Below are 22459 nucleotides of genomic sequence, written 5' to 3' on the forward strand. Positions count from 1 at the left end.
CTGAGTTTTAGAAATGTGTTCATGAATTTACCCATTATTTTAAATTTGCGTTGATGGCTAGATGCTGCTAAAAAACAGCAAATGGTCATTTGCCCAGGAATCTAAGGTTATGCTCACAAAAGCTTTGAGGACCAGTAAAGAACTTCATGCGGAACATGAAGTTCTTCCGCATGTTCTTCAGTAAAGAACAATCATGCGGAATTGCAGCACAGTATTTAATTCATAGATCTTATGTCTAACTCTGGAACATAATGCAACCATGAGTTTGGCAGTTATTTCACAGTTGTGTACAAGTGAGAGTGAAATGGAAGGAAGCTTAAGAACCACTTTGTCAAAGATCTTCCATTTTTGCAGCACAAATTCTGTTACATCTGATTTTTACCTATCTAGCACACATGAAATACAGAGTGTTGCTGGAAAATGTGTCATAAAATACACAAAGAATTAACTTGCATATATATAGAAAAAACAGATAAAAATAACTTTAAGCATTTAACTTTTGCTGTCAACAGTACATCTCAGTATTCATGAATTGTTTCACCCTCTTAATGGAGATGTAGCAAACAGCATAAGAAACTAAGTAAAAGGAAAACATGCTTTCCTTTGCCATTGTCCAAATTATACTGTTATCCAAAAAATGTTATGAATACTACCAACTAACTGTAATAATTAAAAAAAAAAAAACAACAAACAAACAAACAAAAAACACCCCACACCATAACTCACAGTCTGTTTTTATTTAATAAAAACACAGTTACGTCAGTAATAATAGTAATAATAAAACACAAACAAAACACTTTAATTCTTTAATTCTCAAGGTTTATTTACATACCTTGCATATGCATTTAAGGATTCATATGGTATCAATTCTATATTCCTTGTTTCAACATTTGTCTGGAGGAGTTCTGAAGAAAAAAACTATAACTGAGTCAAAGGTTATAATACTGATTGCTTGTACTTACAATGACATTTTTTCAGGATGTTTGACTGTACATCTTACAGATATAAGCATTCACCATATGAAACTTCAATTAGCGATGATTTTCAAGATATAAAAAGGTGCCTATTATAACAGCATAGTGAGAATGTGTGGTATACGTTCATTTAAAGTGCTGTTAATTCAATTGCTTTATCTGATCCAAAGTCACTTAGATTATATTAAATTAGCCATCTGTTTGGCTTTCACCTTGGAATGTCTGCCAGATGCTGAGTTTGTTTATAGACAATTCATTTGCAGACACAGCCTTAACAACAGGCTTGCTTGTTGGGGACTATCCCTGATGGAAGTTTACCTGGAAAGACAGAACCATGCATGCTAAACAACTGCTTGTTCAAAAGGGATAGAAAAGTATTGAGTACTTTTTGTCCAGTACACTATTACACAAATTGTGTCCTTTTATTAATCCTTCTGTAATCTCTGTGATGGAGAGTTTGAAATGGTTCCACAAAGCTGTATCATTCTATATAGTGCCCATTTATACATTTTATGGTTTTCTTTTTAATTAAGGTCTGGCACTAAAATTAATACAGCATTTTGTTATCTACTGGGCATGGAAGCTTTTTACTAAGTCTCCAGACAGTCTTTAAAACTCTATTAAAAAGCTGTAAGTCATTCCACAGTTGTTACACATGGGAAAAATATTTCTTTATGCGGATGGTCAGTTTTCTTTCTCTTCACTCCAAAATAGTACTTGTTCTTCTTCACAAAAATAATACAAAGAAGATTCCAGAATTAGACAGGATTTAATCAAAGTGCTTTGATTGGATTTGTTCATCAGCTATTCAAGAGCAATCCCCCAAGGAACAGCAAATCATAGTTACCAATCCAAATAAACAAGGTAGTATGTAATCACTGAGCAAAAATCAGAAGTGGTTTATGCTCACCTGGTGAGATGTTTGATTAAATAATAGTCTCAATATAACTTTTAGTTGTCAAAGATATCCATCACATACTGACATTGCTAGTATTAGACATAGTGCTAGGTACTAATAACTAACAATATTATTCTCAGCAGCAAAAATAAGAAATTGACTTTCTACAAATAACAATAAAAAGTTATTTGTATAATGAAAATAACTAATTTTCATTACATAGATGAAGTAAGCAAGTTTGTATATACCAAATAAAACATTTTGGAAGATTAACAAACATTCTTACATAGTAGTTAAGATAATTTCTAAATGACAAGGTTTAGAAAGTTTCCCTTCCTTGGGAGAATTTTATACCAACCCTTTTTATTGCAGTTATTTGTTTGTTTGTTTTAATCCTGTTTTGAAACCTCTGTCTCTGACCACTGTTTAAAAAGCAATAAACAAGGTAGATTGTGATCCAGTCTGATCTGGTGCATAAATTCCTATGATCCTACACAATAAATATAAAATTTTGATACTTGATCAATGAATCCTGGTATTTATTAATTCCCCTCCCCCCAAAATAAATAAATAAATAATATATATATTTATACTGGAATTTTGCAGGCTACTGCTTCTAAACCTTATGAATCAACAGTCTTTATGTAAACTAAATAAGTGCATGAATATATAATTAGAATAAGCCACTCAGGTCACTTAGACTGGTTAAAGAAAAAGTATGTTATTAGATACTGAATGGCAGATTATCAAGAACAACATAACTGATGAAAAAATATAATCTGTGTGTGCAGGAGAAGACTCATCAAAGTTTGCACTGGCCATGACACAAAGGGCTTTAATTTCAAGCTGAGTAATAATCTCGTTTTATGCTGAGTTTAATCTTGAATTAATTAGTACTTTGAGTTTAATCTTGAATTAATCAATACTTGAATAAATCAGTACTTTTTCAAAAGAAGAAACCAAATACTTATTTCATACACATTCCTTAGTGGGTTTTCTATCTAAAAAACATTTTAAAGTGTCTCTAGTTAAGAATAATTCACCATACATATTTTCATTAACCTACATTATTTATGAGACAGGAAAAGGGTGTCAGTTTCTAAGCTGATATGAATGTCTCCTTTGGGTATTCATCCACTGACTGCCAACTTCATGAGGAGAGAGGGACAATGACATGGCAAAAAGAATCAGTGACATGAACAGATCAAACAAGGACAATGGTTTTACCACCAGAATACTTAAATTGGTTTGTGCAGGAACTCAAGGTCAGAAACTAGGAAATACTATTAGTAAAGAGGTGAGCAAAGAAAGTCTTGAGCAAGAGGTCCAAAATTTTAAGAATGAATTAAGGATAACATCTGGAAATGTTGGAAATGTTAGAAATAAAACTAGGATTAAGTGGAGAAGTTTTCAAATTAGATTCAAAATAAAGGCAGCACTAAGATCTGATCAGAATATTAGATAGTGTTTGCAAAGATTTATTCTGGTTGTTGTTTTTATTTTTTATTTTTTTATGTTTTTCCTTTCTTTTGGAAACTGTCTGGCCTGCATCAGAAATGGTGTGTCCAGAAGGACTAGGGAAGTGTTTTTCCTTTTGTACTCAGTGCTGTTGCTGTGGTTTAACCCAGCAAACTGCTAAGCACCACACAGCCTTTCATTGACTCAATTTCCCACACAGTGGGAAATAGAGATTGTTTAATAGGACAGAAAAAGAAGGGAATAGTAATGATGATGAAGATGACGATGACATAATGTACAAGGCAAGTGATGCACAATGCAATCTCTCCCCACCCACTGAATGATGCCCAGCCCAATCCGCCCCCCTACCCCAGATGACCCCATATTTATTGTTCTGCATGATGCCACATGGTATATCCCTTTGGCAAGTTTGAGTCAGCTGTTCTGGTTCTCTCCTCTCCCAGCTTCTTGTGCACCCAAAGCCTCCTCACTGGGAAGGCAGTATGAGAAGCTGAAAAGTCCTTGGATTAGTGTAAGCATTTCTCTGCAACAACTAAAACACTAGTGTGTCACCAGGGAAGGTAGTTTAATCCAGTAAGTGCATATCTCTGAGAATACCATCAAAGTCTGTGGATTGTTTTTTAGTCAAAAGTTGGACAAAACCATATGTACATAGTCAAAAACTTCTGCATTCATAGTGAAATACAAGTGAAATAGATAACAAAAAAAATAAAAAACATATAAATATAACATATATACATATATATACGAGTGCATATATAATTCAAGAATAGGATCCAGGCTGATATGGGACTATATAGATATGCCAGTGTTATGACATGCGCTTTATCCTTCAAAATCCTAGCCTAGATCAACCAATCTCTTTTCTCCTTCAAATACTGGATTAAAGCTCCCTTCTTTATGAGTTTTCCTACTCTGATCTTCTCACCAACTTTATCTATACTGCTTGAAAACTGTTATCTAGTATAAATCTATTTATCTATAAAGTTGAGAATACTCAGTTGTAATATTTTCAGTGCATATACTCTGTCTTTCATGTTTGTAAAGTATCTGGCACATATATGGCACTCTATAAATGTATTAATTTAGTTTGAATTAAATTAAATTCACCCACTATATGATATTACAGGTTGATGTGTTGGCTTCTGTTACTGTAAATATAGGTGTGTTTTCAGAGAAATATCATGCATATAACTTCTTTCCACAATATATTTCTTCATAAGCCAATGGGCAGGAAAAAAATTAATAGAAGGAAATGCAAAGAAAAAGAAAGCAGGAAAATGGAGTAGAAAGCAAACAAAGATAAGAATGCATAAAATACTGATAGGAAAAAGAATGTCTCATGAAAAATTAGGTCAGAGAAAAAAAGTGAGATGGTAAAGAGAGGGCCAAACAGATGAAAAATGGATCAAGAACAAGAGATACATAAATTGAAAACAGAGAAATCAGAAGCCAAATCAACACAGGATTCATGAAAACAAAGTAGAAAATCTGCAAAAAAATGCAATGGTGAGACAGGATAGGTGCTTTTTTGTTTGTTTGCTTGTTTGTTTTTGTGGACGGAGGAGTATTGCAGTATTGTCTTTTTCTGGCTGGGACTGCCTGCAGAGTGAAAAATATATCTCTTACTGCCTGACATAGTCATATTGGTAAAACCCTTAACACAGATTCTGACTTATAGAAGTGCTCTGTTTTCTTCCTGTGATGGCAATGTACTATCAGTATATATATGTCATGCCTTCTCTGTGTGCCTATCTTGACAAATCTTTCTGCCTTTTAGGAACTTAAAACATTACTGACTTCTGTGGATATCTGAAAGTGAAGAAGGTCTGGCTAAAGCATAGCATCCGCTAGTGGAGGCTGGTTAGCCTGCACTGAAGAAAACGGGTCTTGTAAAGGCCTGTTTATGTAGATGAAGTATGGCGTCCAAATCTTGACACAGAAAAACCCTCATTTATCTGCCACCTCACTTTGAAGGTGCTTAAATTGCTGAGCATCTTCTGGTTGCAATTTGTTTCTTTATTTGTTGGATTTTGCTTCATACCTTGCCCAAGCTGAGCTATACTCAAGGCCTTACAACAGACAGTATTCAGAAAGTGATCTTTAATATGTTTATCACACCTGATGGGTCCAATCTGCTAGCTAGCTGTTTTGTAATCACACCCAGTATACAGGGAAATTTGTTGCACAAAGTACAGTTACAGTCATCTCCAAAATTCATTAGAAACAGAAAGTTTCTGCCCAGATTTATATATATATATATACACTTATACGCATAACATAAACTAAGAAGTTGTAAACATGGATTTACTGCATTTCACAATGCAACCATGTTTAAATCTGTCTCCCAGCAGCTCAAAGGCTGCCCTGAATTCAAGGTTATAGCTTAACAGGTCACATTCTGACCCTCCTGACACAACTGCTGCCATGTTGGAGCCAAGCAATTGGGATGACAAGCTGGTACATGAGCAGGGCCCTTGACTGATAGTTTTGGCGTGTAGGTAGGAACAGGAAATAATAGGTTTCAACCCTTCTTCCCGGTTCATTTCTTTGTATTTTAATGGTGGTATCATTAAATGTGTAATGCATAAATAATATTATGAACAAGTAGAACAGATAAGGTGATCAGCTCTGGGGCAGACATGTTCTGCAGATGATCACAGCATGCATGGGGGGTTCCTGCATCAAGAAAACTTGAGGGAGCTGAGGAAGCTGCCAGGACCCAGCAGACCTTGCAAGAACAGCTGGCGAGGCTTGGGCAGGACCAAGGGCAGCCAATCCTTCACATGTACAAAGGTAGTCCCTAGCACATCAGTCAGGGCCTGGCATCGAAGTTTGTGCAGCAGTTCATTTGGGAGGGTGCAGGGAGGATGCTAAAGTGTAGCCAGCTCAACCAGAGAGTGATGATATCCACCTGGCAGAAGGCCACAGCCTCACTCAGCTCTGCACCCACCACAGAGAGACACCCTTCCCAGACAGAGCTTTGGGGGGAACAGTCTGCAGGGTGTGCCCAACTCTTACACCGGCACAGGGTGCCAGTAGTGAGCATGCCACTGGGAAGTGTGCTTAGGTGGAGGCATTCCTCTGGTTAGTGACAGTTGGTGAGCAGGTTGAGGAGTATCAGGGAGTGTGAGACAGAGATAGACGACTAGAATCACTCCCTACTCTCCCTGAGACAAGCCCAGCAGGCAAAAGGGACACACAATATGGAGGATTCCCTGTCCTCTCTCCATCCTGCACACAGTGACCTAATTTTAAAATCCAGTTACTGCTTCTTTTTTTTTTTTTTTTTTTTTTTTTTTTTTTTTGATGGTAGCATTGGAAATACAAGACAACAGAGAAGAGAGTCTCAGAGGTTTCTGGAGTGAGTAGAAGATAACTTCCTGACACAGCTGGTGAGTGAACCAATTAGGGAAGGTGCTCCGCTAGACCTTTTGCTTATGAAGAGAGAAGGACTTGTGGGTGAAGGTTGGAGACCATCTTGGGCACAATGATCATGAATTAATAGAGTTTTTGATTCTTGGCAAAGTAAGGGGGAGAGTTAGCAGAACTGCCACCTTGGACTTCCAGAGAGTATTGAGGGAGCTGGTGGAAGTGCTTTCCAAGCCACTTTCCCTCATTTATCAACAGTCCTGGCTATCAGGGGAAGTCCCAGTTGAGTGGAAGCTACTAAAAGTGACACCAAGAACACAGGTGTCTAAAAGAAGGGCTGAAAGGAGAACCTGAGGACCTACAGGCCTGTCAGTCTGTCTTCTGTGCCAGAGAAGCTCATGGAGCAGATTATCTTGACTGCCATCACACAACATTGTCCTGGTTTCGGTTAGGACGGAGTTAATTTTCTTCCTCGTAGCTGGTAGAATGCTATGTTTTCACTTACGATGAGAAGAGTGCTGATAACACACTGATGTTTTAATTGTTGCAGAGCAGTGTTTACACCAAATCAAGGATTTTTCAGCTTCTCACTCTGTCCTGCCAACGGGCAGGCTGGGGATGCAGCAAGAGCTGGGAGAGGACAGACCCAGAGCAGCTGACCTAAACTAGCCAAAGGAGTATTCCATACGATCTGACATCATGCTAAACAATATATAGAGGTGGCTAGCTGGGGGGAGGAGGGCTGGACTGCTCGGGGTTAGGCTGGGCATTGGTCAGCGAGTGGTGAGCAATTGCATTGTGCATCACTTGTTTTGTACACATTATTATTAGTAGTACTATTATCATCATTATTGTTATTATTATTATTGTTATTATTCTCCTGTCTTAATAAACTGTCTTTATCTCAACTCACAGGCTTCACTTTCCCATTTCTCTCCCCCATCCCAGAGAGGGAGGGAGGAAGGTGAGCGAATGGCTGTGTGGTATTTAGCTGCCGACCAGGTTAAACCACAACAAACACAGAACAACCAGGTGATCAGGCCCAGTCAGAATCGGTTTATAAATGGAAGATCCTGCTTGACTAACCTGATCTCCTACTGTGACAATTAGTGGATGAGAGAAAGGCTGTGGATGTGGTCTACCTAGACTTCAGTAAAGCTTTTGACAATGTTTTCCACAGCATTCTCCTGAGAAATTCTCGTGGCTTTGGTGAGGCTGCACCTCAAGTATTGTGTTCAGTTTTGGACCCCTCACTACAAGAAAGAGATAGAGGTACTGGAATGTGTCCTGAGAAGGGCAACAGAGCTAGTGAATGGCCTATGGAACAAGTCTTACGTGGAGTGGTTGAAGAAACTGATTATTTAGCCTTGGGAGGTGGGAATCAGGCTCTTCTCCCAAGCACCAAGTGGTCAGACAAGATGGTATGGCCTTAAGTTGTACTAGAGGAGGTTAAGATTGGATGTTAGGAAAAATTTCTTCACCAAAAGGGTTGTGAGGCATTTGAACACACTGCCCCAAAAAGTAATTACGTCACCATCCCTGAAGGCATTCAAAAGACATGCAGATGTGGTCCTTAGGAATACGGTCTAGTGGTAGACTTACCAGTGTTAAGTTAATGGTTGGACTTGATATCTTGGTGGTATTTGCCAATCTAAGTGATTCTATGATTCTATTCTACAATTCTATGATTCTATTCTATGATTCCCTGAATACTCACATTTCAGCAATCTTTCCAAATGCCTTGATTACCACACCCCACTTCTGGCTCTCAGAAGTATGTGGCTAGAGAGATCTGCCTTTGGGATACCTAGATGAGCATGAAGACACTGCAGTTTAGGATGCAAAATTCTCAGCAATTTTGAGGAAACATGGATAAGAGGATTTGAAGTACATCCTTAGCTGTTAGCATCACTACTTCAATTATTTAGATATTAGTGCAATCCACTGGATATGAGGTCTTTTGTTACAAGGAGACAAAGAGATAGAGTACAGGATAACACATCCTGCACAGTATACACCTGCTGCTCCCATGGAAGCAAATGGGAGTGTCAGGCTAAGTATAAGGCAGAACTGAGCCTAAGGGAAATGTTTTATTTGAGAAAACGGTAATCATTGGTGACAAAAAGGCATATGAGTGTGCCTTGCTTCTCTCTATATAAAGCATTAAATTAAAAGTAAGACAATTTCTTAATGCCTTAGGACTGATGCCTAGGAATAGTGAATTTAGAAATGTATACAGAATAAAAAGTTGGTGTTGACTGAAACACATTACCATCTGCTTCTTTGTTTCATTCCACTAGAGATTAATTGAGTTGATCTGAGTTAGCAGATACTCTCAATGAAATTACATACAGTGTTGATGAGAATTTCAATTCAGCTACTGATTAACTTGTTAGAATGCCCAGGTGAGATGATAATTATTCCAGAAATCTGAATACAAGATTTTAAAGCCAGTTACTGCTTTGTGTTGATGATAGTGCTGACTTAAGGATTTTATTTTATTTTATTTTATTTTATTTTATTTTATTTTATTTTATTTTATTTTATTTTATTTTATTTTATTTTATTTATTTGTGTAATTACCAATCAAACTTTACAGAATTAAGTCCTATGTATATATGCATCATACGGGCTTATATGTCTGTACAATACATGTTTGTATCTCTATGTGTGTTTAGATGTATGTGAATACACATATACACATGTTGTTCAAATATATGTGACAATCATACACATTGTTACTGCAGGACTTTCACATGTCTGAAAGTCTGAACTGTAAATTTTTCAAACTATTATGACTAATGAAGTCTTCATTACTTTAAAATATGTCTATTTCCTTGAGTTTCTGGAATCCCACCTATTTATATTTAGATCACTTTGCTATATTTAAAAATCTTGCCTTAAGTTTATTTTAAAAAAGGTGTTTAGCTCCCAAGTATTTAACCTTAATGCATATTTTAATGAGCAGATGTTATGAAACAATTGAAATTGCTGAATTAAATGGATGACAGACATGAGAAATCAAGGAAATTACTGTACAGCCAGTGTACAACCCCAGGCTCTCTGTCGTCAGTCAAAGTGATGTGAAGTTATCCCTTGCATACCATCATCACTGTCAATGCTAATGTTTTTAAATGGGTAGCAATTATACCAGCTCCATTGAATTCATCAAGGGTGGAAGGCTACACCCACATTCAAATATATGTTTGAGGGGAATGTTTGGAATAGATTAGTTCTCTTTTTAAAATTAATTTTATTTCTAAAAGAATATTAAAAATCCCATCCAAACAGTTAGATAATTAGAGCTGGAACCATATAGTACACTGAGGTAGCATAAATCATTCCAAACCACTCATGTTTCAGTAAAGTAAAGCCATGTGAGTAATATGCATTTCAGAAATGAAAGCAAATTCTGGTTCTAAAGCATGACCAAGAAAAAGGCACCCACTGTTTCGTTCATTATTTTATTGAACTCACAGTAATTCTGTTTCACAACTTTATGTTCCACATAATACAATTATTCACACCTGAGCCTTGACATCTGAATTTCATAAGTATTTTTACATCTCCAGAGGAAAGCTTTTTGTGAATTTACAAACAATTCCTGCAGCACTGGTCTCGATGAAGTACACCTAATCACACAATAAGCAAAAAAATTGTTTTCCTTAATAACAATGTCTCATTATTCTATTTAAACACATAAGCACTTATGCTAAAACATTAAACAAGAAATACACACCACTGTTTAAGAGTGAAGGATTTTTTTTTCTTCTTTTTATTTCTTTTTTTTTTTTTTTTAATTTTATCCTCAATACTTCAAGTCAAGCTGTGAGGAAAATCTCTTATGCCTGCTATGCAATTTTATCTTAATCCAGCGGAGTGGGAATCTAGCAAATGAAAAATAATCCAAGAGCAACTGTGGAACAAAATATTTAAGAAAAAAATTGAACAGCATAAAATTCTTAGTGCACAGAACACCTAAAGTCTTATGCCTTCCTTTAGTTGAAGAGTGAATACAAAGATGATCAACAAAATCCTTCTCTCTCTCTCTTTTTTTTTTTAATTCTTACTGATATCCTTATTGCTTTTTAAATTAACCATGAAGCAACTTCTGTACATTTATGAAGAAAATCTAAACAAATGTTGTAGACCAGCTTTTTCATTATACAGTCTATTAAAATATCGAATCTTAGTATAAAAGATGGCCTCAGTTCTGTAATATAAAACACAATACCAAATTCCCAGCATCTGTAAGTCCAATCAGATTCAAAATCTTATTTTATGGTTATTATTATATCACTATCATGACACTTTGGGCTGAAGAAATGTTAAATTCTTCTGCTCTCTATGCAGATACTCTCCCAAGTTTCATCCCTCCAGCTCTGAAACTCAGCATAAAATAATATTTTATTTATATATGACCTGTTTCAGGTTTCAAAAGTCTTACTGAACCTCCTGGCAAAAAAAAAAAAAAAAAAAAAAAAAAAAAAAAAAAAAAAAAGTGTTTTTTAGAAAGGTTTATACAGTTTGTTATTCTGAAACAAACTGCCTGTTATTGAGTCTAAATATACATCTATGTAATATTTGTAAAATTTGTAAAATAGGCTGCATAACATTAAGATGGTTAAAAAAAAAAAAAAAAAAAGCATGAAAGCAGGAGTTGTATTTCTTAGTTTGCTACAGGGAAATGAACGGATTGTCTTGTTAGATTTATTTTATTTTATCTTATTTTAATTACAGGAGAAGAGATTGATAAAGAAAAGAGATAGATAGCTGTTATGGGAACTACATGTATCAGGCTGACTTGGGAGGAGTGAACATAGAAATTAGGTAAAGTGATGAAAATAAATATAAATAAAATACAGTGACATTATACATATATATATATGTATATATAAAATCATGAATTGTTGAGATTAGCAGGGATCTCTGGGTCCATCTGGTCCAACCCATGCTCAAGCAGAGACACCCAGAGACCAGGGTGCCCATGTTCATGTGGCTTTTGAAGATCTCCAAGAAGGGAGACTCCACAACCTCTCTGGGCAACCTCTGCCTGTGCTCCAGCCACTTCATCATCTTTTTGACCCTATGTTGGATTCCCTCCAGTATGTGGAATATTATATATTATATATATCGTATATATATAGTATATATATTATATATATAGTATGTATATTCCTCTCCTATACTGGTGAGCCCAGGACTGGACACAGTACTTCAGGTGTGGCCTCACCAATGCTGAGTAGGAGATGGGAAAGTGCTGAGGAGAAATTAGAACACCTCCTTTGACCAGCTGGCAACACCTTTGTTTCAGGTAGTCATGAATACCATTATCCTTCTTTGCAGAAAGGGCACATTGCTGCCTCATGTTCAACCTGTTTTCCACCAGGGCTTCCAGGTCTTATTCTAGGCTGCTTTCCAGCTGGGTGCCCCTCATCCTGTCCTGGTGCTTGAGGTTGTTCCTCCTCAGGTTCAGGACTTTCCAATTCCCCTTGCTGGACTTAATGAGATTTTTGTCACCCCACCTTTCCAGCCTGCCAAGGTCTCTCTGGATGGCAGTGTGGCCCTCTGATGAACCAGCCACTCCCTCAAGTTTTGTATCATCTCCAGATCAGCTGAGGGTACAACATATCCCATCATACAGGTCATTAATGAAGATGTTAAATAAGTCTGCACCCATTATTGACCTGCTAGTTTCTGGCCTCCAACTAGATTTTCAATCTATGAAAAATCACCCTTTGTTGATTTTTCACAGATGGTCATCACTCTTTGGGCTAGGCCATTCAGTCAGTTTTCTATCCACTTCATTGTCTCCCCATCCAGCTCATACATCAACAGCTTGTCTATGATGACCTTATGGGAGACAGTGTCAAAGGCCACTGAAGTCCAGGTAGACGTCTTTATTAAATCAGGTTGTTAGCAGGCCAAGTATTTGATTTATGGCCAGGTGAGGATTCAAGCTCTTTTATTGGATTACATTTCCTGACACTGTTTCTCCAGGCTGGTTTCTATCCACCAGAAGTGAATACTCAACACACGTCTATAAGTGCACTAGCATGCACTAGCAGGCACTAATTGCAGCTGACAGCCAGAGCCAGAGCATGTTTCATCAAACATGGCATATTATCACCATTTGCTGGGATATTATCACCATCAAAGCAGGGATTCTGTGAAAGTGTCAGTTTTTTAATAGTTCATTAAAAGTTTAGTAACTTTTATGAACAGTTAAGTCTGAATCAAAATCCCTAATCATTTTCTTTCTTAGTGTTAGTAAGCATTAAGCCTGGGTAAAGGCACACCGCCTAAAAAGTATTTTGATCCTAACAAAATGGTGACAATAAGTAAATTTTCTACCTTTGACATCAAAAGAGGTTCATGTTGTTACTGTAGACCCTGATGATCCCCAAATGGGATTTATAGAAACTTTCATTTGGAAGATGCCTGCTCTGTAGTACAAGGAACTGGCCTCTAGTCCCAGATATACCTCAGAGAAAGGTCAACACTGTTTTAAGATTATGTTTTTCAAGACTTTTTCCAGCAGGGCCTTGAAAACCTCCAGGGACAGAGATTTCATGGATTCTCTATGCAACCTTTCCAGAACTAAATTGTCTTCAGACTGGATAAGTATGGAACTGATTTCAAGAACAGCTAGTTGACTGATATTATAAAACTTTTCTTCAGAAAGTATATGCGAAATGTATCAACACTGCCACAGCTGGAGGGCAAGAAAAACTTGAAACTGGATCAGAGAAAAGGGGAAGTGCTTTCAGCTCATGATGAGAACTCCATACTGGAATTGTGAAATTGAGATAGCCCAGCCTTGCCCCTGGACAAGATGGCTATGACTAGTTTTGAAGGAATTGTGGTCTTCTGTGGTGGCGGTTCAGTTTCTGTAACTGACCTTCACCTGAGAAAAGTGTTAACTCTTTGGTTCACATTGGGAATCTTTGTACCAGCTCTGGTTGGAATGGAGTTAGCTTTCCCCACAGCAGCCCATACAGAGATGTGCTTTGCATTTGTAGCTAGAATGGCACCAATGCACAGTGCAAAACAGTGCACCAATGTATTGGCTGTTGCTGAGCAGTGCTGGCATGGTATCAAGGCTGTCTCACTGATTCTCCCCCACCACAAAGGCATGTAGGTTGAGGATGGGCAAGAGGTGGAGAAAGGACATCAGCAGAGCAACAGATCTAAACTCAGTGTGGGATATTCCATACTATATGATGGCATGCTTAACCATAAAAGTCGGGGAGGACTCTTGTTAAAAAATCATCTGTTTTCCCAAGTAACCATTATGCATACTAAATCCAACTTCCCAAATGGCTGAACATGGCTTGCTGATGGAAAGTAGGTAATAGTTTTCTCCTTTTGCTTCAATGTGGCCTTTGCTGTTCCTGCCATTAAATTACTCCTATCTCAAACCTGCAGGGTGTTTTTTTGTTTTGTATTGTTTTGTTTTGTTTTGTTTTTCCTCTTGCTGATGAAGGGGTGTGAAAGAGTGGCTGCATGGTACTTAGCTGCCTAAGTGTTAAACCACAACAACCTGATTCTCTGAGCTTCCCCCAGAGCAAAGGCCATAAAAAGGTCATTTGAAAATAAATAAATCATGTCAAGAGGGAACTTTTTCAGACAATGAATGAGCTATTTGTACTAAAAAAGTGCAAAATTGGCAGTTATGCATAGCTTATTTCTGAGAAGTTTGTGCTTTCTTCTCTTGATGGCTGTAAGGCATAATGGTAAAACATTGACATTTACAAACTAATTCCTGTGCTTTGATTTCATTGATAAAGAGTTAATTTTGTAAAGGGCACAATGATATAGGAAGTAATGAAAGTAGTGGAAATTTCATACATACTTCAGTAAACATTTCTTTCACACTCATCCAGACCTGTCTGCTAATATATGACATAGGAAGACTACGTTTTTTGAGGAGATTTGCTTATATTGTCAAACGATACTAAGATTCTGCTTTGACAAAGAACAGATTGCACATGAAACTGCATAAGCATTATGTCCATAAAAGCAAATATAAAACTTTCTTTTCAGTGCATTTAAATATATGGCAATATCCTTCCTGATAGCATCTCTCAGAATGAAGACTGTGGCTAACAACAGAAGTCCTGTAAACACTGCAGTTCTGGAACTGTAATTCTTTCTGGAAGCCAGTATGAGTTCCTCTGAAATCCCTCTGCCTTACAATTAACATCCAATATCATTGCCTTGCTATTCTGGAATAGCAAGCAGGAGGAATACAGCTTGTCAAAAATCTTAGCTAAGGAAACCAGATGTGCAAGAAAGCATTTGCCACCAAGGTGTTCAACAAGGGATGACTTATCTATCAAGAATACTTGAACTTCTTCATGAAGGTCAATCAGACTCTAGAGTGCTTTTCCATGGAGAGCCATCTGAGTTTGGTATGCAGCAGCAGTTGTTGATGATTAGTTTCATTTCATCACATAGCTTGTCTAAATATCAGAATTTAACACATGCTCACTGATTAAGTTTATTTTGATTCACCAAGGGAGTCCTTTTTTGTAGCAGTGTTGGCAGTTATTTTGTTATCAATGTTTCTAAATAATCAATGATCTCAAAAAGTTTTGTATCAGATGACACTTTTTGATTCCTATATTCTCTGACAAGACTGGTTATCTTTTTTTAGCATAGCTGTATCTGTATCTGCACACTTTCTTATGCACTTGAAGTTGTCCAATATTTCACTACTCAAAATCCTTTTAAAATATATGGATTTTTTCACTACTCATTCATTTGACTACTTCCTTTAAAAACGTTATGTTATTTATCCCTTCACATTCTGCTATAAATCTCATTTGGTAGTTAACTTAAACGATGTTTGAAATTCTTACTGACTCACGGGCAATATAGACTACATATTTCCCTTTTATATACAGTTTACCCTTTCTTTTCTAAGTTCAGCAGTTTTCTTTTCTATTTGGGAAGGTCTTACATTTCATCTGTTTTGCTACACTTTTCCCTGAGAAAGATTTCAAAAATTTCTATTACCACACTCATGATATGAGTGTTTTTTTCATGTTTTGATCCAGCTGCACAGTGCTTCCTGACTATAAGTATACAGACTAAGATACTCAAAGAATAATTTAAGTTGAGAGGGCCCTTTGAAGTTCTTATGGTCTAACTCAAAATCAGAACAATTTTGTTGTTACATCTGCTTACTCAAAGCCTTGCACAATTAAATTTTTAATATCGCCAAAGATTGAGATACATCTCTGAGCAACTTGTGTGAGTGTTTGACTACCTTCATGGTGAAACAATATCTTTTTATATTTCATTGGAGTTTTCTGATTTTGAAGTTATGATCATTGTGTCTTGTCCTTCTGATGCGCTCCAGGCCCCTAATCTGTTCGGTCTGTGTTCTAGACCCCTTATTTGTTTGGTGGTAGCCTTGCTGAACTCACATTCCAATGTAAATACTAGACCAATACAGGTGTGCCACCACTTCCCTCAAGCTGCTGGCTACAGCCATACAATACCCATAATATATCCCCATATTCAATTAACCCTCACAGCTGCAAGACCATGCTTCTGACTCATACTCAGCTTGTTGCCCACCAAAACCCACATATTTAACAGCAAAATCACTTTCCTATACAGTTGGCTCCCTGGACTGCTGTGCTGTGTTATGACATCAAAGACTTGGGAAGATTTTTTTTAACTTGGTGGACTTCTGTCAATACAGATTTTTTAGGTTTGGTTGAAACATTTGGTTGAAACATTTGGTCTGACCATGCAGTCTGATGCTCCGCTTTCAAATGTTATTACATAGTCTCACACCATTATCAGTAAAAAAAAAAAAAAAAAAAAAAAAAAAAAAAAAAAAAGAAAAAGAAAGAGAAAGAGAAAAAGAAAAAGAAAAAGAAAAAGAAAAGAAAAAGAAAAAGAAAAAGAAAAAGAAAAAGAAAAAGAAAAAGAAAAAGAAAAAGAAAAAAGTAACTCACCTCACTGTATCTGAGTTTTTTCAGACGTTTTGACAAGGTTCATAAAACCTGTCTTGATAGACCTTTAACAATACTGTCTGATTAACAATTGTATTTTGTTCCCTGAAAATGTGTTTTTTAAATGTGAAGTTACAATGCTATAATTTCTTTCAGTTACAAATAAAATTTGCTACTTCTTCATTTTAGTAGTATATTAAAATTAAAAAAGCAACACACACACACACACAAAACAAAACAAAATCATGTGTCACCAAATCAGATTTACACAACTCTATTGTATCAGCAATTAATGATTCATAATATACCTTTTTAGCAAATAGCAAAATTAGGTTATATGATTTTAACAGCACTTAATCACTAAGTACTAGTCAATTAACTTATTGATCTAAAGAAATTTGCTACAATAGAAGCGGTGACTTAGTTAAAGATTCGTGAATAGCAAGGTTCACCCAAGACCAATGCAGAGTCCTGGAGGGTTTCTAAATCCAGTGATGTTCTTTCAAAATATCTCCTAGAATGAATTACTCACCCTACATCCTCATCAGTGTTTGTCAATGTACGAGTTTGTTCCTTGAAGGGGCAGCCCTGAGACACACATCCTCTCAGAGGTAACCTCTCATCTCAGGAGGAGAATGAGATTGCAGTCCCCTGTGGTCCCTGGAGTCCTCAAAGAGTTCTTGCTCAGGGTCGCTATTTATAGGATTGAGGGGCCATTGTCTTTTGGTCAGTAATTTTCCATAATTTGGGTCTTTGCCACTTTGTTTAGGAATCAGGTTGTGCAGTCCCCCTCCCCTTAGCAGTTAATGTGTCCTTGTCAATATGTCCTGGTTGTCACACCACCAGGCCCAGATGTGATCAAAGAGGAGGTTTGTTCATCCAAGGCCTGTATTGTATAAGCAAGTGATGTTAAAAGGAGTAAAGCAAAAAGTCAGGCTTTGCTGCACTCTGTAGATAACAGAGGAATGGTGTCAAGATGACTCTTTGATTATGGAGAGAACGGAGATGAGATGCCATATTTACTAGATGAAAGGATTGATTTTTAGTCAAGCTCAGGTTCTTTCACTACTGCCTATGAGAGATTTCAGGGGAATGAGATCTGCCTGGGGCCCTGTTGCTAACAAGCTGTCCAGTCAAGAAACAATCACATTGAGGCCTGCTGTGGCTCACAAGCCTAAGCAAGACTTACGCCAAGTACAGGAGCAGAATGTACCCATCACACTGTAAAAGAGCAAAGCATACCCACCATGTCATAATAAAGAACACCAATGAACAGCATTCTTCCAAAAGCAGAAGTGTTTAATGTAAAACTTGACAGATGTTAATTTACACGGAGATAACAGACCACAACCAATCTCAAACAGTCTGTCTAGTTCCAGTCTTATACCGGGGACTGTCCTATAGCTTCCTTAGGCATTCTCCCTCACTTAACATCTTCTCCCACAAAAGGAAGAGGTTACTTGTCAATCCAGAATGTGCAAGTTAGCCCAGTGCAATAACGGAGGAGAATAGTAGCTACAAACCACTTTCCACCATGAGTAGGAGGACACTGGACATTCTTTTTACTCAAAGACTACTACAAGACTTGCATATACACAAAATTATATTAACAGCCCCAGAACTTCATCTCAATAGTCAAATATTTTTTTCAGGAGAAAAGAGATTATTAATGGTACTCTCTTCTCAAATGCCACTTCTTCAAATCAATAGCCCAGCTAGTAGGTTTCCATCCATAACATGATCCTACCATGGAAAGGTATGTCCTACCATGGGGTGAGGTAGGAAACACCTTGTTCCCTCCCTCCTTTAACACCATGTTCTTGTTTGTGAAATGAGAATGGGACAACCAGGAAGAAGGCAACAAATCATATCTAATCTAGTACAACACTTCACATCTTGCCTGAGAAGTGAGCTACATATCACCAGCTGAGGTTGACAAGTTCAGTAGATAGAACCCTCAATTTACAGTCATAGCAGCTTGATTTAAATCTGTTGGCTCACATGGCTTCAAAACGCAAATGAGTTACTGCAGGGTAACATGCTACTGCATATCAGCAGCTTTGCAGTAGCTGTCTGAGTGTATGTATCTATCTCAGAGCAAATGTGAGATCGTTTAAAATATCTCAGATTTCCTTCATGGCTCAGAACTATACAAGGAGATGCTATTTCTTACTTTGTGGTTAGTTAGCACATTTACCTGAACAGCACAGATGCAGTTGCTAATTCTCTCTCCTATGTGCTTTTGAGCAGAAATGTATTCCTGAATCTGAGAAATCAACTCATCTCCAAAAATAAAGTTCAGTTAATCTTGGAAGAAGATACTCATACAATATACCAATCAAGGACTCTCAGAGAAAATATAAATATGTGCACTTACTTTGGAATTCTCATATCAGTGATAGAGAAATAGTAAGTTAGAAGAACTGAAGGATAATTTCATCATCTTTTTATTATTATTATTATTATTAGCAGAATAGTCAATTTTATATCAATGCTGTGATAATAGCTCACTTAGCTCAAGCTTTTAGTTGACTACATTTGCTTTTCTTTTCTTTTCCTTTAACATACTGTTCAAGAGCATTAACACCGGGAGAAATATAGCACGCAGATCTATAAACAGAGGCAAGAAAAAATCTCAAGGAGTTAGCATGGTCTTGTTGAGTATTCTTAAAGGATTAGTATTGTGCAAACAATTAATGGGTTCGCTACAGAACAGAACTGATCCAAGGTTACATTCTGACACCATTGTTATTGGTTCCAGCAATTATTGGATACTGAGGAAAGAATAGTAATTTGCAACAATTTACTTCTTATTGATGTTTTAAATTGTGTGTAACTCCTGCATTGAGAGAGCAATACACAAGGTAAGGAGGCACTAATTATTCCATTGCAGTCTCTTTAACAAAAATACCTTTATATTTATTTATTTATTTATTTATTTATTGCAGAAGAAAAGACAAAAACAAAAACAAACAAAAAACCACAGGTTTTGTTCTGGCAAGAACTTAGCAACCTTGGTATACATATGTGAATAGGAGAATAAAAGGATCAAATGAAGATTTTGATTCTTGCTTATCTGAGTATAAACGTAAATATGGAATAACGACAACCCACGCTGGCTTAAGTTATGTTATTTTTTACATATATTAGCCAATGAATAGGCAGAATGCATTACAGTTTCCAGATTTTCCAAAATAGGGGTCAGATACGAGTCTATGGGTTACAAAGGACAGGACAACACAGCTGTTGTCACATTATGTGTCTGCTACAGACAGATGAAGAAATGTACCAAGCCTTCCTTAGACAACTGAAAGTAGCCTCACGATTGCAGGCTCTGGTATTCATGGGGTACCTTAAACTTCCCAATGTCTTCTGGAAGGGCAAAACAGATGGGTGGAGGCAGTCCAGGAGAACCTTGTGTGTTGAAACTGCTGGTTGCTGCAGGTAATAAATGTGCTAATACTCACCTGATAATCTTCTGAATTTGTTACTCACAAACAATGAAGACGTGAAAATTGAAGGTTACTTTGGCAGCAATAACTGTGTGATTGCTGAGTTTCAAATGCAGAAAGAAAATGCAAGCCAAATAATTGAATTATATAGACTTCAGGACCCAATCTTACCTTGTTGAGGGATCTGCTTGGCAGAATTGTATGCAAAACTGTTCTGAATTGCAAAGGAGCCTGAACAGATAGTTGAACTTCAAGGATATCTTCCTCTAAGTAAAAAATGGCCACCAAAAAAACAGCCATTTTTTTACCTAGCAAAGAGTGTACCTGTCCTAGCCATGGGCTGTCAGCCTCTCCAGAAGAATACTATGGGAGACCATGTCAAAGGCCTTGCTGAAGTCTAAGTAGACTATATCAACAGGATTTCCTTCATCCACCAGGTGGGTCATCTGGTTATAGAAGGAGATGAGAGTGGTCAGGCAGGATTTATCTTTCATGAACCCATGCTGACTGAGCCTGATCCCCCAGTTGTCCCACACAAACTGTGCAATTGCATTCAAGATGACCTGTTCCATCACCTTTCCTGGCACTAAGGTCAGGTTGACAGGCCTGTAGTTCCCCAGGTCTTCCTTACCACATTTCTTATAGCTGGATGTCACATTAGCAAGTCTCCAGTCATCTGGAACCTCTCTGGATGACCACGACCACTAATAGATGATGGAAAGAAGCCCAGCAATCACATCTGCCAACCCTTCAGACCCCTTGGGTGGATCCCATTTGGCCCCATGGACCTGTGAAAGTCCAGGGGGGAGCAGCAGGTCTCTAACTGTTTCCACATGAACTTTGGGGGTTTCTTCTGCTCCTCATCCCAGACTGTTTTCCTCTCTGCATATGCTGGCAACTTCCCTGTGCTCTCCCTGAGTTACCTGTCTCTTCTTCCACTGAACATAAACTCTCTTCTCTCTTCTCCCAGAGACTCAGCAAAAGTTCTCTGTTCAGCCATTCTGGTCTACCCCACCAGCTCATCAGGGACAGCACACAGGGACAGACTTTTCCTGCATCTTTAAGATTTCCTTTCTGATGAGCATCCAGCCTTCTTGGACCCCTCTGACCTTCAGGACTGACTCCCAAGGGACCCTCCCTTCCAGCATCCTGAACAGTTCACAGTCTGCCCTCTGGAAATCCAAGGTAGCAGTTTTACTGACCCAAGAACAGAGAATTCTACCATTTTGTGGTGACTCTGACCAAGACAGTTCCTGACAACCACATCTCCCACCAGTCCTTCTCTCTTCGTGAACAGCAGATCTAGTGGGGCACTCCCCCTGTAGGTTCTATAACCAGATGAATCAGGAAGCCGCCTTCCACACACGCCTCCTTGGAGATCTTCAAAAACTGCCTGGGCATGGTCCTGGGCACCCTGCTCTGGTTGTCTCTGCTTGAGCAGGGGGCTGATTATCTCCAGAGGTCCTTTCTAACCTAAACTATTCTATGATTTTGTGATTCTGTGAACAGCAAGCTCTGTGAGGAAGTCAAATGTAAGAAATAAGTATATAAAATAAAATAAAATAATAAATAAAAAGGTCATGCACAGAGGGTAGAAAAAAAAAAAAAAAAAAAAGAGAGTGTAAATCCTCATTGCTCATTGGAGCCGGGGACCTAGAAACAAAGGATCTAGGACTGTGGATAAAGTCAAGATACTGAATGTCTTTTTTGGTTTAGTTATTACTGGTAAGATATGTCTTCTGGTCTCCTGAGTTTAAAGTCTCCAGACAGAAATACAAGCATATGCAATATATAACTACTGTAGAGAAAGGCAAATCTCTTAAAGAAATGCAAAACCAGCTGGGCATGAACATACCAGCTGGGCAGTTTATACACGATGCGTCAAATACTGTATGATCCACCAGATTTACCACATAGCTGCAAAGGAACTGTATTACCACTGACCTGATAAGCTTAGAGCTTCAGAAAAACTTATTTGTTACATACAACTACACAAAATGAATTTGTTCACTCTACCAGAAATCTTAAGTAAACTTTGGCAAACTTACCTTACTATCCTTTAGTAGATGTATGGGATTAATTTGTCCAAACACAGACACCTAAAAATATGTGATACTTTAAGATGTCTGAAATTTCTATGCTGGGTTGGTAGATATGATGCAACACTTAAACCAGTGCCCTTCCAAAGGTCATGTTGAGTACCTGAGGATCTCTAAAATTACACTAGATATCATTTAAGTGGTTTAAACAAATAAATCAGCCCCTTTTGTACTTAGCTTTTGAGACAAAATATGTGTGTTTAGATCTGCCAGG

The sequence above is a fragment of the Aythya ferina genome (genome assembly GCF_964211825.1).
Source record: "Aythya ferina genome assembly, chromosome: 3".
Lineage (NCBI taxonomy): Eukaryota > Metazoa > Chordata > Aves > Anseriformes > Anatidae > Aythya > Aythya ferina.